Here is a 12,282-nt window from a genome sequence, read left to right as displayed (position 1 = left end):
GTAAAAGAGAAGACTGTATTTTGGCCAAAGTCTTGAAATTTGGTTTATCAAATTACAAAAAGAAGGAAGGAAGGAGAGAGAAAGAAGGAAAGGAAAGGAAAAGAAAAGAAAAACCAGCCAACTGAAGGTCTGGAAGAGTTAAAGCTGCTCAGGAGTGCCAGCTACAGGGAAGCTAAGACAGGAGGATTATTTGAGTTCATGAGTTCAAAACCAGTTTGGGCAATATAATGAGATCCCCGTCTCTGAAAAAATTGAAAATTAAAAATATGTTAATCATTTACCAACAATACATCCCTACCATCCTACAATTTATTTCTAGATATTTACCAAGAGAAATTAAATAAACTTTTTTTTTTTTTTTTTTAAAGACAGAGTCTCTCTCTGTCGCCCAGGCTGGAGTGCAATGGCGCAATCTCAGCTCACTGCAATCTCCACCTCCCAGGTTCAAGTGGTTCTCCTGCTTCAGCCTCCTGAGTAGCTGGGATTACAGGCATGGCCACCACGCCTGGCTGATTGTTGTACTTTTAGTAGAGATGGGGTTTCACCATGTTGGCCAGGCTGGTCTTGAACTCCTGGCCTCAGATGATCCACCCGCCTCAGTCTCCCAAAATGCTGGGATTACAGGCATGAGCCACCTCGCCTGGCCCAAACATCCATCTAATACTTGGTGACAGGCCACATATCTTTGAATATACCAAAAAGTTAAAAATTATCCAAGCATGGTAGTGTGCACTTGTAGTCCCAGCTACTGGGGAGGCTGAAGTGGGAGGATTGCTTGAACCTGAGAGGTGGAGGCTGCTGTGAGTGAAGATCACGCCACTGCACTCCGTCCTGGGTGAAAGAATGAGATCCTATCTCAAGAAAAAAGCAAAAAAATCTAAACCTTGCATGCCTAAAACCATAAAACTGGGCACACTTAGATATTTCAAATGTCTTCTCTGAGTCCCTGAACTCACTCAATTTTGACTTATAATCTTTATGAAATAGAAAGCTTGAAATTTACATCTAATTATATTAATTTGTTTTTCATGTAACATTTTGTGCACTCTGGGATCAAAGAAAGACTTATTAGAGGGTGAATTCTGAGATCATTTTGCGGGTCTCCCTCTAAAATTGTTTTCTTTCCATTTTCTATTTCTTACTCCCTGTTTGACCTTTGTTAATTTTAATTTTTTCTGACATAAGTAGCTTGGTTGGAGGGTAATATGAGATGGTGCTTATGAATGCTCCTAACTGCGGGCATGTCACATCATAGGTATTAAATATAAATAAAGTTTTCTCCTCTGTTCTTTCTGTATTGTTGTATCTTCATTTCTTTTTCTTCTCTCTCCTTTTCTTTAAACTCCTAGTTTTGCTTGATTTTTTTCCCATACTCTAATCTGTAGGAGACAAAAATTCTAAACATCCCATTCTCAATTGCAAAATAAACTTTTAAAATCCCCCAGAGATTGCACAACCTAGTCCACCATGGGAAACACCTGAGCAGTCCTCCTAGGGCACTGAGGTTAGGCCTAAACACCCTATTGTGCCCACTTCAGCCATCTCCTGCCTGAGAGCGCCATCTGCTGTCTGTTAGCCAGAACATCCCAGCGCTGGGTAAGAGGACTCCCTGATCACCGCTGGATGACCCTGGCCTGCCTTCTCCGGGGATGCCCTCAGAACGCTCACGCCCCAGCCGCTGCAGCCCCTGAGAGTGAGAGGACTCCCTGATCACCGCTGGATGACCCTGGCCTGCCTTCTCCGGGGATGCCCTCAGAACGCTCACGCTCCAGCCTCTGCAGCCCGGAGGGAACACAAAGAGCTGTGAGGATGCCCCGGCTCCTCCACTTCCCTTCTCGCGGTTGGAATCGGGGTGCTCACTCCCCTCCTCTATATTTTTTCCCTCCCGGCCCCCAGTATGAGAAAAGCCTCCTCAAAACCCCTCCAAACACCCCTCTCACATATCTCATCCTGAACCTCCAAGCCCTAGGCTTCATGGATTTCATTAAAACTGAACACCTTATTTTCCTCTGTAACGGGGCCTGGCCCCAGTATAAACATCCAAGACCTCTGAGCCTTAGGCTTGGCAAACTCCATTAAAACCAAACACCTTGGCCGGGCGCGGTGGCTCAAGCCTGTAATCCCAGCACTTTGGGAGGCCGAGACGGGTGGATCACGAGGTCAGGAGATCGAGACCAACCTGGTGAACATGGTGAAACCCCGTCTCTACTAAAAAATACAAAAAACTAGCCGGGCGAGGTGGCGGGCGCCTGTAGTCCCAGCTACTCGGGAGGCTGAGGCAGGAGAATGGCGTGAACCCGGGAGGCGGAGCTTGCAGTGAGCTGAGATCCGGCCACTGCAACTCCAGCCCGGGAGACAGAGCGAGACTCCGTCTCAAAAACAAACAAACAAACAAACAAACAAAAAAAACCAAACATCTTATGTTCCTTTGAAATGTGGCCTAGCCCCCAATGTAAACTGGACAATAATAGTCAACGGCTGGAAAACAAAACATTCAACTTCCAATTTAACGTGATTTAGAAAATTTCCTCCAACGCAATGACAAGTGGTCCAAGGTACCCTACATCCAGGCTTTTGCCTGCCTTCGTTTGTGCCTTTCCCTCTGTAAGTCCTGTTCACCTTACAGATTCTGCTCTTAAATGAGAAGCCTGCCAAAATGCCTCCCCTTCCAGACAAGCCCTCCTCCTCTGATTTTGATCCCACTGATGAAACCACTCCACTAGCCCAACTTCCACCACCCTCTCCTCCTCCTCCCCCTTTGGCTCACATACCCCCTTATCCCTGTCTTCCATCTTCCCTTCCCTCTCCCCATCATACCCAATCTTGTATCAAGCCCCCTTCCACTGAAAACCAGACACATGCCCAAAGGGCCTGCAAAGTTCTCCTCTTGGGGGAAGTCGCGGGGGCCCAAGGCATAGTTCAAGTTCATGTTCCTTTCTCCCTAGCCAGCCTCTCCCACCTTGAAAAGAGATGTGGCTCCTTTTTCACAAATCCCACCTCCTTCCACAAGGAATTTCTCTATGTCACTCAATCTTAGGACCTTACCCGGCATGACATTTATGTTATCCTCTCCTCCTCCCTCACCCTGGAGGATAGGGAACGTATCTAGACAGCCACCAGGCCCAGGCAGACAGCATGATGCTGCATGATGCCTTCACCAACAAGATGCTGCTCATAATGCAACAGGAACCTTAGCTGTCCCCAGAACTAACCCCAATTGGGATTATCAGATAATTTCCACAAACAGAAATGAGGCCATATAATAACTCCTAGTTGGCATGGATGAAGCCACCCTTGGCCAGGCGTGGTGGCTCACGCCTGTAATCCCAGCACTTTGGGAGGCCGAGGCGGGTGGATCACAAAGTCAGGAGATCGAGACCATCCTGGCCAACATGGTGAAACCCGTCTCTACTAAAACAAAAATTAGCTGGGCATGGTGGTGTGTGCCTGTAGTTCTAGCTACTCGGGAGGCTGAGGCAGGAGAACTGCTTCAACCGGGGAGGCAGAGATTGCAGTGAGCCAAGATTGCACCACTACACTCCAACCTGAGTGATAGAGCGAGACTCCATCTCAAAAACAAACAAACAAACAACAAAAACAACAAAACCTTAGATACATTCTCCCACCATGGCTGCCAGTCTCAAAGGTATTACTAAGGCATGTTCCATTTGCACTCAAAATTCCCCTCAGGGAGCTCTCAGACTACCTCCTCTCCCCACACACCAAAGACACCAGGGCAGAACTAGCAAATCAGCTTCACCCACATGCCTCCCATAAAACAAGTCCAGTACCTTCTGACCATAGTAAACACATCCTCTGAATGAAGAAAAGCTCTTCCTACCACCACCGAAAAGGCATACCTCATCACTTCTATTCTCCTCACCCATATTATTCCCCAGTTTAAACTCCCCTCTTCCATCCAGTCAGACAATAGGTCAGCATTTGTTTCACAGGTTAACTAACAGCTGGCAAAGCCTCTAAACATTAAATGGGACTTCCATATCCCTTACCACCTCCAATTTTCTGGAAAAGTTGAACAGGCCAATGCCCTTTTAAAGCAACAACGGGCCAAACTCTCTCTAAGAGGTTAAATGGCCCGTAATTCACTTTTCCCATTGGTCCTCACTGTGATTCACTTTTCCCATCGGTCCTCATGTGTTTACAAGCCATTCCCTGCAAGCCCCTCAGCCTAAGCCCATTTTAACTCATGTGTGGACGCCCTTGTTTCCTCCAGAATCTCCCTGTATCTCCCCATCTTCTATACGGGATACTTGGCTGGCATTACTCCTCACTCAATATCTAATAAGACAGGACCCTAACGCTTACTTGCCCAAGCCTGAAAGTCCATTCTCCAAATACTTTTTCCCGCCCTACAACCATGGGACTGAATCTGGATCACAGACTCCTCCCCTCTCCAACCTAAGTGGACGGGTCCTCACCAGGTTACCCTAGCGACTCCCATGGTGGCAAAGCTAACATCCTCTCCACACTCACTACTCCAAACTAAAACCAGCACCAGACCCACATCCAAACATTTTCTTACCCCAAAAATATTCTTCCTTTCTCACAGGACCAACCTTGCTGTGCTTAAAAAAAATTCCCCATCCTGGCTAACCCCGTGAAACCCCGTCTCTACTAAAAAATACAAAAAACTAGCCGGGCAAGGTGGCGGACGCCTGCAGTCCCAGCTACTCGGGAGGCTGAGGCAGGAGAATGGCGTAAACCTGGGAGGCGGAGCTTGCAGTGAGCTGAGATCCGGCCACTGCACTCCAGCCTGGGTGACAGAGCAAGACTCCGTCTCAAAAATTAAAAAAAAAAAAAAATTTCAAAAGTTGCAAATCCAGGAGGCCCTTGTCCTTAACTCTCCACCTCCAATTTCAAATCTTTTATCTCAAACCTTATTTCAGATCTTTCCTGGCATCCCTTCCCTAAGTTGCTGAATAGTCCACTTCAATTTCTCACACAAATCCAGTGGTTCTCATCTCTTTCTGTTAACCCATGCACATGGACCCGGTCAAAAACAAACCTGTATCTCACCTACTCAACCAATCCATCCCCAAAACCTGTTTAGAATTTTGCTCAGCTAAACACCTTTCTCACCCAATCCATCAAATTCACCCATACCGTCACATGCAGGGTTGTCACCCTCCTTCACCTCGTAATCTCTAAACTAAATATGTTACAAGTTAAATTTCATAAAGCACCCATAGGGATCTTATATCTACCCCAAATTTACTTGCATTCTTGGCCCTTTTATGTCTCAGCCAAACCTACCCTAAACCGGCCCATGATGCCTTTGTTGGACAGATTTCCCCATCCCTTTGTAATCCTACCCTCACTCATTACCAACCTTTCCCCTCTCTGCCAGCACCACTCTCCTTGTATTCAACTTAAGGGCACTCCCTGGAAAAAATATACAAAAAGTTCCCCCAACTGCAACCTTTATCCTTCTGCCCTGTCAGGACCACAATGGCTATTAGTCAACAAAAGCCCATTTCTTCCTCTTTCTCCAAAACCAAACAGCCCTCCCCACCTCCTCCACCTTCTCATGGCTCGCTGGCTTCACTTACAACCTTTTGCTTGTCAACCCCTCGTCTTTTCTTTCTGTGTGGCACAAACTCCTTTTTTTTTTTTTGAGATGGAGTCTCCCTCTGTCGCCCAGGCTGGAGTGCAATGGTGCAATCTTGGCCTACTGCAACCTCCACCTCCGAGGTTCAAGCAATTCTCCTGCCACAGCCCCTAGAGCAGCTGTGACTACAGGCACCCACCACTGCATCCGGCTAATTTTTGTATTTTTAGTAGAGACAGGGTTTCAACATATTGGCCAGGCTGGTCTCGAACTCCTGACCTCATGATCCATCCGCCTCGGCCTCCCAAAGTGCTGGGATTACAGGCATGAGCCACCGCGCCCAGCCTCAAACTCTTATCTTTGCGTGCCAACAAGTTGGTCAGGAACGTGCACCCTAGTGTTTCCATCTCCAGACATTAACATTTTGCCTAACCACCACACCATTCAGGTTCCTTTAGTAATTCCTATTTCCTACTTCACACACACCAAGCAGGCTGTACGCTTCATTCCCCTGTTTACAGGACTAAGCATCTCCACTACACTGGGCACCAGAATAGCAGATTGCCTCTTGCTTAAAGCCCCTAATCTTCCTCCTCCTAATAGTAACAATTGGCTCATGCACATTTTATATCCCACTTTATCTCTTGAAGGTTGAACTGCCTTGTCCAAACAACCACCCAGAAACATGTTAATACCATCCTTCTCTTCCGCACTGAGTCTGGTATCAGTGCCTCCAGGTATCAGTGCCTCCAGGAAAGCAGCTGTGAAGCCAGATGTCCACTGCTTCAAAATCCAAACTCTGATTGCAGCACCCCTGTTCAGCAGGAAGCAGCCAGATAATCAACAATGTCCTTTTATACTAAAGTAAAAGGCAAGCATGTCAGTCCAAGCTGCACCATTTTGTAACCCCCCTGCCACTTCACAGACCCTGATCAGAGTGAAATATTCCACAGGGGCTTGGGCCATGAGTAACATCCTGTCCAACCACCTGACTTCTTTATCACATACTGCTGTGCAAAGGCCCAAGGAACATCCTTATCAATACCTCCTGGGCAGCAAGCCATACCACCCAGACCTCTCCTGCCCAGACCCCTATTTACCCCAGCCTGTAAGTGGCAGTGGGCTCCAGCACTAAGCTGGTCCCCCCCTGCAGGTTCTTGCAATCAACTGGTGTTACTGTTGAGTCAATTTGCCCTCCCTGTGTCTTTTTTTTTTTTTTTTTTTTAGTAGAGATGGGGTATCATCGTGTTAACCAGAATGGTCTAGATCTCCTGACCTAGTGATCCGCCCCGCCTCAGCCTCCACAGATGCTGGGATTACAGGCATGAACCACCACACCCAGCCCTCTGTGTCTTTCTTTAACCCTCGCCTTCCCTTCAAAACCTAACAGGGACAGTCGCAGTGATGTCTGTAGCAGTGGGCAGAGTGGGGAGAAGTCTCCCTCTCCACACCTGGGCCTGAGCACTGGGGCCACTTGGCTGCTGGGACAGAACTACACTCCTCCCTTACAGAGCTGATCACTGTGCTCACATCTTTGCTGGAGGCAGCGCCATCTCTCACAGCCTGCAAAAGGGAGGTATTTGGGCACTGTAAAGTATGGGCTCTGGTTTTCTTTGTCCCAATAAGTGCTATCTTGGTATGCTGCACTATCCCTCTGGAGCAGCACTCCCTAAGGGCTGGACCACTGGCAACCTTGCTGCCACCCTGAGTCCAGCCAGCCCTGTGCAGCTCCCACAGTCTGAATGGGCACCATGGAATGTCTTTGGGGACTCTCATATGTGGGGAAAGACAGACAGATCAGACTGTTAACAGTCTGATCATAATGTGGAGATACAAGGACTGAGGTGGATTTTTTGTTTTTGTTTTTGTTTTAAATGGAGACTCGCTCTGTTTCCCAGGCTGGAGTGCAGTGGCATGATCTCGGCTCATTGAAATCTCTGCCTCCCAGGTTCAAGTGATTCTCCTGCCTTAGCCTCCGGAGTAGCTGGGATTACAGGTGTGCAGCACCTTGCCTAGCTACTTTTTGTATTTTTTTTTTTTTTGAGACGGAGTCTCGCTCTGTAGCCCAGGCTGGAGTGCAGTGGCCGGATCTCAGCTCACTGCAAGCTCCGCCTCCCGGGTTCACGCCATTCTCCGGCCTCAGCCTCCCGAGTAGCTGGGACTACAGGCGCCTGCCACCTCGCCCGGCTAGTTTTTTGTATTTCTTAGTAGAGACGGGGTTTCACCGTGTTAGCCAGGATGGTCTCGATCTCCTGACCTCGTGATCCGCCCGTCTCGGCCTCCCAAAGTGCTGGGATTACAGGCTTGAGCCACCGCGCCCGGCCTACTTTTTGTATTTTTAGTAGAGACGGGGTTTCACCATGTTGGCCAGGCTGGTCTTGAACTCCTGACCTCGTGATCCTCCCGCCTCAGCCTCCTAAAGTGCTGGGATTACAGGCGTGAGCCACTGCACCTGGCCAGGACTGAGGTTCTCTAGGCAGGAAACAGTCCCCCAACAGCTGCACCCCAAGTATGGTACTCCACCACTGCCACTTGTTCCTGGGGAAGCAAGCAGTCCAGCACGAGTTGGTAGTCTAATGTAATGCCCTCAAGAAGTCACCAAATTGTTGCCCACACCAGTATTTGGCTTTGCAGGGGTGCTCTCCCACAGTTCAGATACCAGTGTTCACCACAGGGACAAAGGCAGCCAAAACACTTCAACATACCTGTATTCATCTATAGCCCAACTGCTATAAAGAACTGCCTAAGACTGAGTAATTTTTTAATTTTTTTTTTTTTTGAGGCAGAATCTCACTCTGTCGCCCAGGCTGGAGTGCAATGGTGCGATCTCGGCTCACTGCAACCTCCCCTTCCCGGGTTCACGCCATTCTCCTGCCTCAACCTCCTGAGTAGCTGGGACTACAGGCGCCCGCCGCCACACCCAACTAATTTTTGTATTTTTAGTAGAGACGGGGTTTCACTGTGTTAACCAGGATGGTCTCGATCTTCTGACATCGTGATCTGCTTGCCTCGGCTTCCCAAAGTGCTGGGATTACAGGCATGAGCCACTGCGCCCAGCCCAAGACTGAGTAATTTTTAAAGTAAAAAGGTTTAATTAACTCCCAGTTAGTTAAACACAACCTATACACAACCCTCTTGTTTCACAGTGGAAGAACGCTGTCAGTTACAGAGGATAGATTTATTAATTCACCAGGCATGACATGACACGCTTCAACAGAACAAAAAAGCACTCATTTAGCTTGAAACAAGGAAGATGTTCCAACACACAGGTGATGGGGCAGCACAGCCTATGTGGGCCTTTTATCTTTAGGGAAGGCTCGAGGCCCATCCCTATGTAGTTGATGCAACTATGGTTTGAAACTTACAGCCCAGGGAGGGTACAGGAATTCATAAAGTCATTGAATTAGTTGCTCTGACATTGACCTTGGCTACAGGAGGTACACAGGTCCTTAGGTCTTTGGAATTCCTGTAATACCGCACCCCACATAGCCATAGTTACTGGGACGTTTGTGAGTGCTCCTTTAGAGAGGACTGAACCACCCTATTGCAGTCTCTCCCATGTCCTATTAATCCAACCACTATTTATTTATTTATTTATTTATTTTTTGAGACCGAGTCTCGCTCTGTCGCCCAGGCTGGAGTGCAGTGGCCAGATCTCAGTTCACTGCAAGCTCCCCCTCCCGGGTTTATGCCATTCTGCCTCAGCCTCCTGAGTAGATGGGACTACAGGCGCCCACCACCTTGCCCGGCTAATTTTTTGTATTTTTAGTAGAGACGGGGTTTCACCGTGTTAGCCAGGATGGTCTCGATCTCCTGACCTCGTGATCCACCTGTCTCGGCCTCCCAAAGTGCTGGGATTACAGGCTTGAGCCACCGCGCCCGGTCCACTATCATAGAATATGGCTTCCAGCTGGGTGCAGTCACTCACACCTGTAAATCCTGGCACTTTGGGAAGCCGAGGTGGGTAGATCACGAGGTCAGGAGTTCGAGACTAGCCTAGCCAATGTGGTGAAACCCTGTCTCTAATAAAAATACAAAAATTAGGCCGGGCGCGGTGGCTCACGCCTGTAATCCCAGCACTTTGGGAGGCCGAGGCGGGCGGATCACAAGGTCAGGAGATCGAGACCACGGTGAAACCCCGTCTCTACTAAAAATACAAAAAATTAGCCGGGCGCGGTTGTGGGCGCCTGTAGTCCCAGCTACTCGGGAGGCTGAGGCAGGAGAATGGCGTGAACCCGGGAGGCGGAGCTTGCAGTGAGCCGAGATCGCGCCACTGCACTCCAGCCTGGGCGACAGAGCGAGACTCCGTCTCAAAAAAAAAAAAAAAAAAAAAAAAAAAATTAGCCGGGTGTGGTGGTATGCACCTATAGTCCCAGCTACTCGGGAGGCTGAGGCAGAATTGCTTGAACCCAGGAAGCAAGGTTGCAGTGAGCCGAGATCATTCCACTGCACTCCAGCCTGGGCAACAGAGCGAGACTCTGTCCAAAAAAAAAAAAAAAAAAAAAAAACGAATATGGCTTCCATCTGGCCCTAAAGGTCAATAGCCAGGAACATACACCTAGATAGTGTTTTACTTCAGGACACATAGCTCCCAGCAGGTCACAAGAGACAGCTATCCCTCTTCAATGCAGGGGAAATATGGGAAATCTGTGTAGGGATACCCAATGCATACTGTTGCCCAATGCCTTAAACATCAAGGCAACTGATTTCTCCTCAAATTGTAGTCTTCTGAATACAAATAACCTTTGTACTCAGGGCTCGAGATTTTGTGCAGAAGTCCTTCAGACTTTCCCAGGAGGCTTCTCATGGCAGTGCAAATTGGTCCAAATCTGCATGAGAGCTGAGATTTTGCGTCCTACTACTCCCTCTGGAGCTCACAAAGGTCCCACAGAAAAAACATTCATGCTTTTATTCTAGCAGAGACCAATTCTGTTCAAAACCCACTGCAGACAGTGACTAGATTTCCAAGAGTGAAGGTAGCTTAAACAATGTGACCTTTATTATCACAAAACCAACCAGGGTATGTGTGTGCATTAGGGGTGAGAAGGAGTTCAGTGTGGGTGACTGGCAGGTTGGAAAATTCCATCCCAAGTGTCATGATGACACAGGATCCTTTCAGTGCCACTTCACCAGCCAGAAACCTCCATGGCCGAAGCACCTCTGCCCAGACATCGCTTGGCCTGCTGGGCTCACTCCACCCACTCAGTCTGGCAAGCTGTGCTTGGCTCATGCTACCAGCCGGATCCTGTGCCCACTATGGCTCTGTGCTTGGCCTACAGCTGGTCCAGGCGTGCTGCGACCGGCTTCTGCCTTGGGAGCTGGTGTCTGGACAAGGGGGACACAGTAGCGCCCAAAAACTCAGAGACGTCAGCAACCACGGAGCCCCAAGGGGTGTTACAGCTTTTGCTCAGGGAATCCCAAGGTCTGAGCCCCAAGGAAGCATTACAGCTGATTTGTGTCACAGCTTGTCTGTTCCTACCGTCCACACACTTCAGTGAATGGGGGTGTGGCACAGCTGGTTTCGTCCTGCCACCCTGTGTGAGCTGGCCTGGCCCTGCTGCCACTGCTTCCTGTCACATGGGGTGGCTGCCTGGGGCTGGTGGAAGGCAGGAGGGCTGCAGTGTTAAAGCTCCTTTCACACCCGCCATTTGGCAGTTTCCGAGTTCTTGTCCCACAACCAAGAATGACGTTATGTGGACACCAGAGAGTGAGCCAGGCAGGGAACTTTACTGAGTGGCAGAAAAGCTCTCAACAAGAAGAGGGGACCCGAAAGTGGGTAGCCCCAGTATGTAGCGGGGTCCAGGTTATGGGCTCAGAATGGGGACTGCATACTGATTGGGCCATGGGTGAGCCTGGAAAAAGCACCGTTCGATTGGCTAAAAGGCATTGAAGAAGTTCTCACTCCAGTCATGGACTTGGAACTGGCAGCTCAATTTTCAGGCTTTAAACTGTCTTTGGCTTGAAGTTTGGGTTTCACCAGGGACCTGTCCTTAGTCTGCCTAGGAATTTATCTGCGTCCTACCACTATCAATGAGATAACCAATACTTTCCCCTGGAGAAAGGAAATTTCTGCAATCTGCCTGCCAAAGCCAGTCCATGTCTTCTGTCCAAGGCTGATGTCTATGCCCTAATCAATCATAGGAGTGGGGGTGAGGCCTCCAAAGTGTTCAAGTGACTAGTGAATTCTTCAGATAGAGAACACAGCATGCTGCCATAACTGCGTTTTGTTTTTTTTTTTTTTGAGACGGAGTCTCGCTCTGTCACCCAGGCTGGAGTGCAGTGGCCGGATCTCAGCTCACTGCAAGCTCCGCCTCCTGGGTTTACGCCATTCTCCTGCCTCAGCCTCCCAAGTAGCTGGGACTACAGGCGCCCGCTACCTCGCCCAGCTAGTTTTTTGTATTTTTTAGTAGAGACGGGGTTTCACCGTGTTAGCCAGGATGGTCTTGATCTCCTGACCTCGTGATCCGCCCGTCTCGGCCTCCCAAAGTGCTGGGATTACAGGCTTGAGCCACCGCGCCCGGCCCATAACTGCGTTTTAATGTGACTAAAGTGCTACACACCATGGCTCTTTGCCAGTTGGTAGAAAAGAGATGACTTTTTTAATAGGCCCTGGCAGGGGCATAACTCTGGCAAAAGCCCCAGTCAAGTTGAAAAGAGCAACACAGTTCACAAAATCTTCCCATATATCTGGCAGTATAGACAATATCCCTAGT

The 12,282-nt window shown here is 48.9% G+C and overlaps 1 long non-coding RNA gene across 1 annotated transcript; it reads right to left on the bottom strand.

The window, feature by feature from the left end:
• Positions 1–8,732: 8,732 nt before the first annotated feature.
• Positions 8,733–11,379, bottom strand: LOC144337119 (uncharacterized). Its single transcript, XR_013409745.1, has 2 exons — positions 11,160–11,379; positions 8,733–9,204 (listed from the first exon to the last, which is right to left on the bottom strand). It is a non-coding gene; the product is annotated as an uncharacterized LOC144337119 (long non-coding RNA).
• Between the last annotated feature and the right edge of the window lie 903 nt (positions 11,380–12,282).

This window comes from Macaca mulatta, chromosome 19, assembly GCF_049350105.2.
Source record: "Macaca mulatta isolate MMU2019108-1 chromosome 19, T2T-MMU8v2.0, whole genome shotgun sequence".
Taxonomy (NCBI): Eukaryota; Metazoa; Chordata; class Mammalia; order Primates; family Cercopithecidae; genus Macaca; species Macaca mulatta.
Note: the sequence above shows the minus strand (reverse complement) of the source record. Positions and strands in the feature narration are given on the sequence as shown.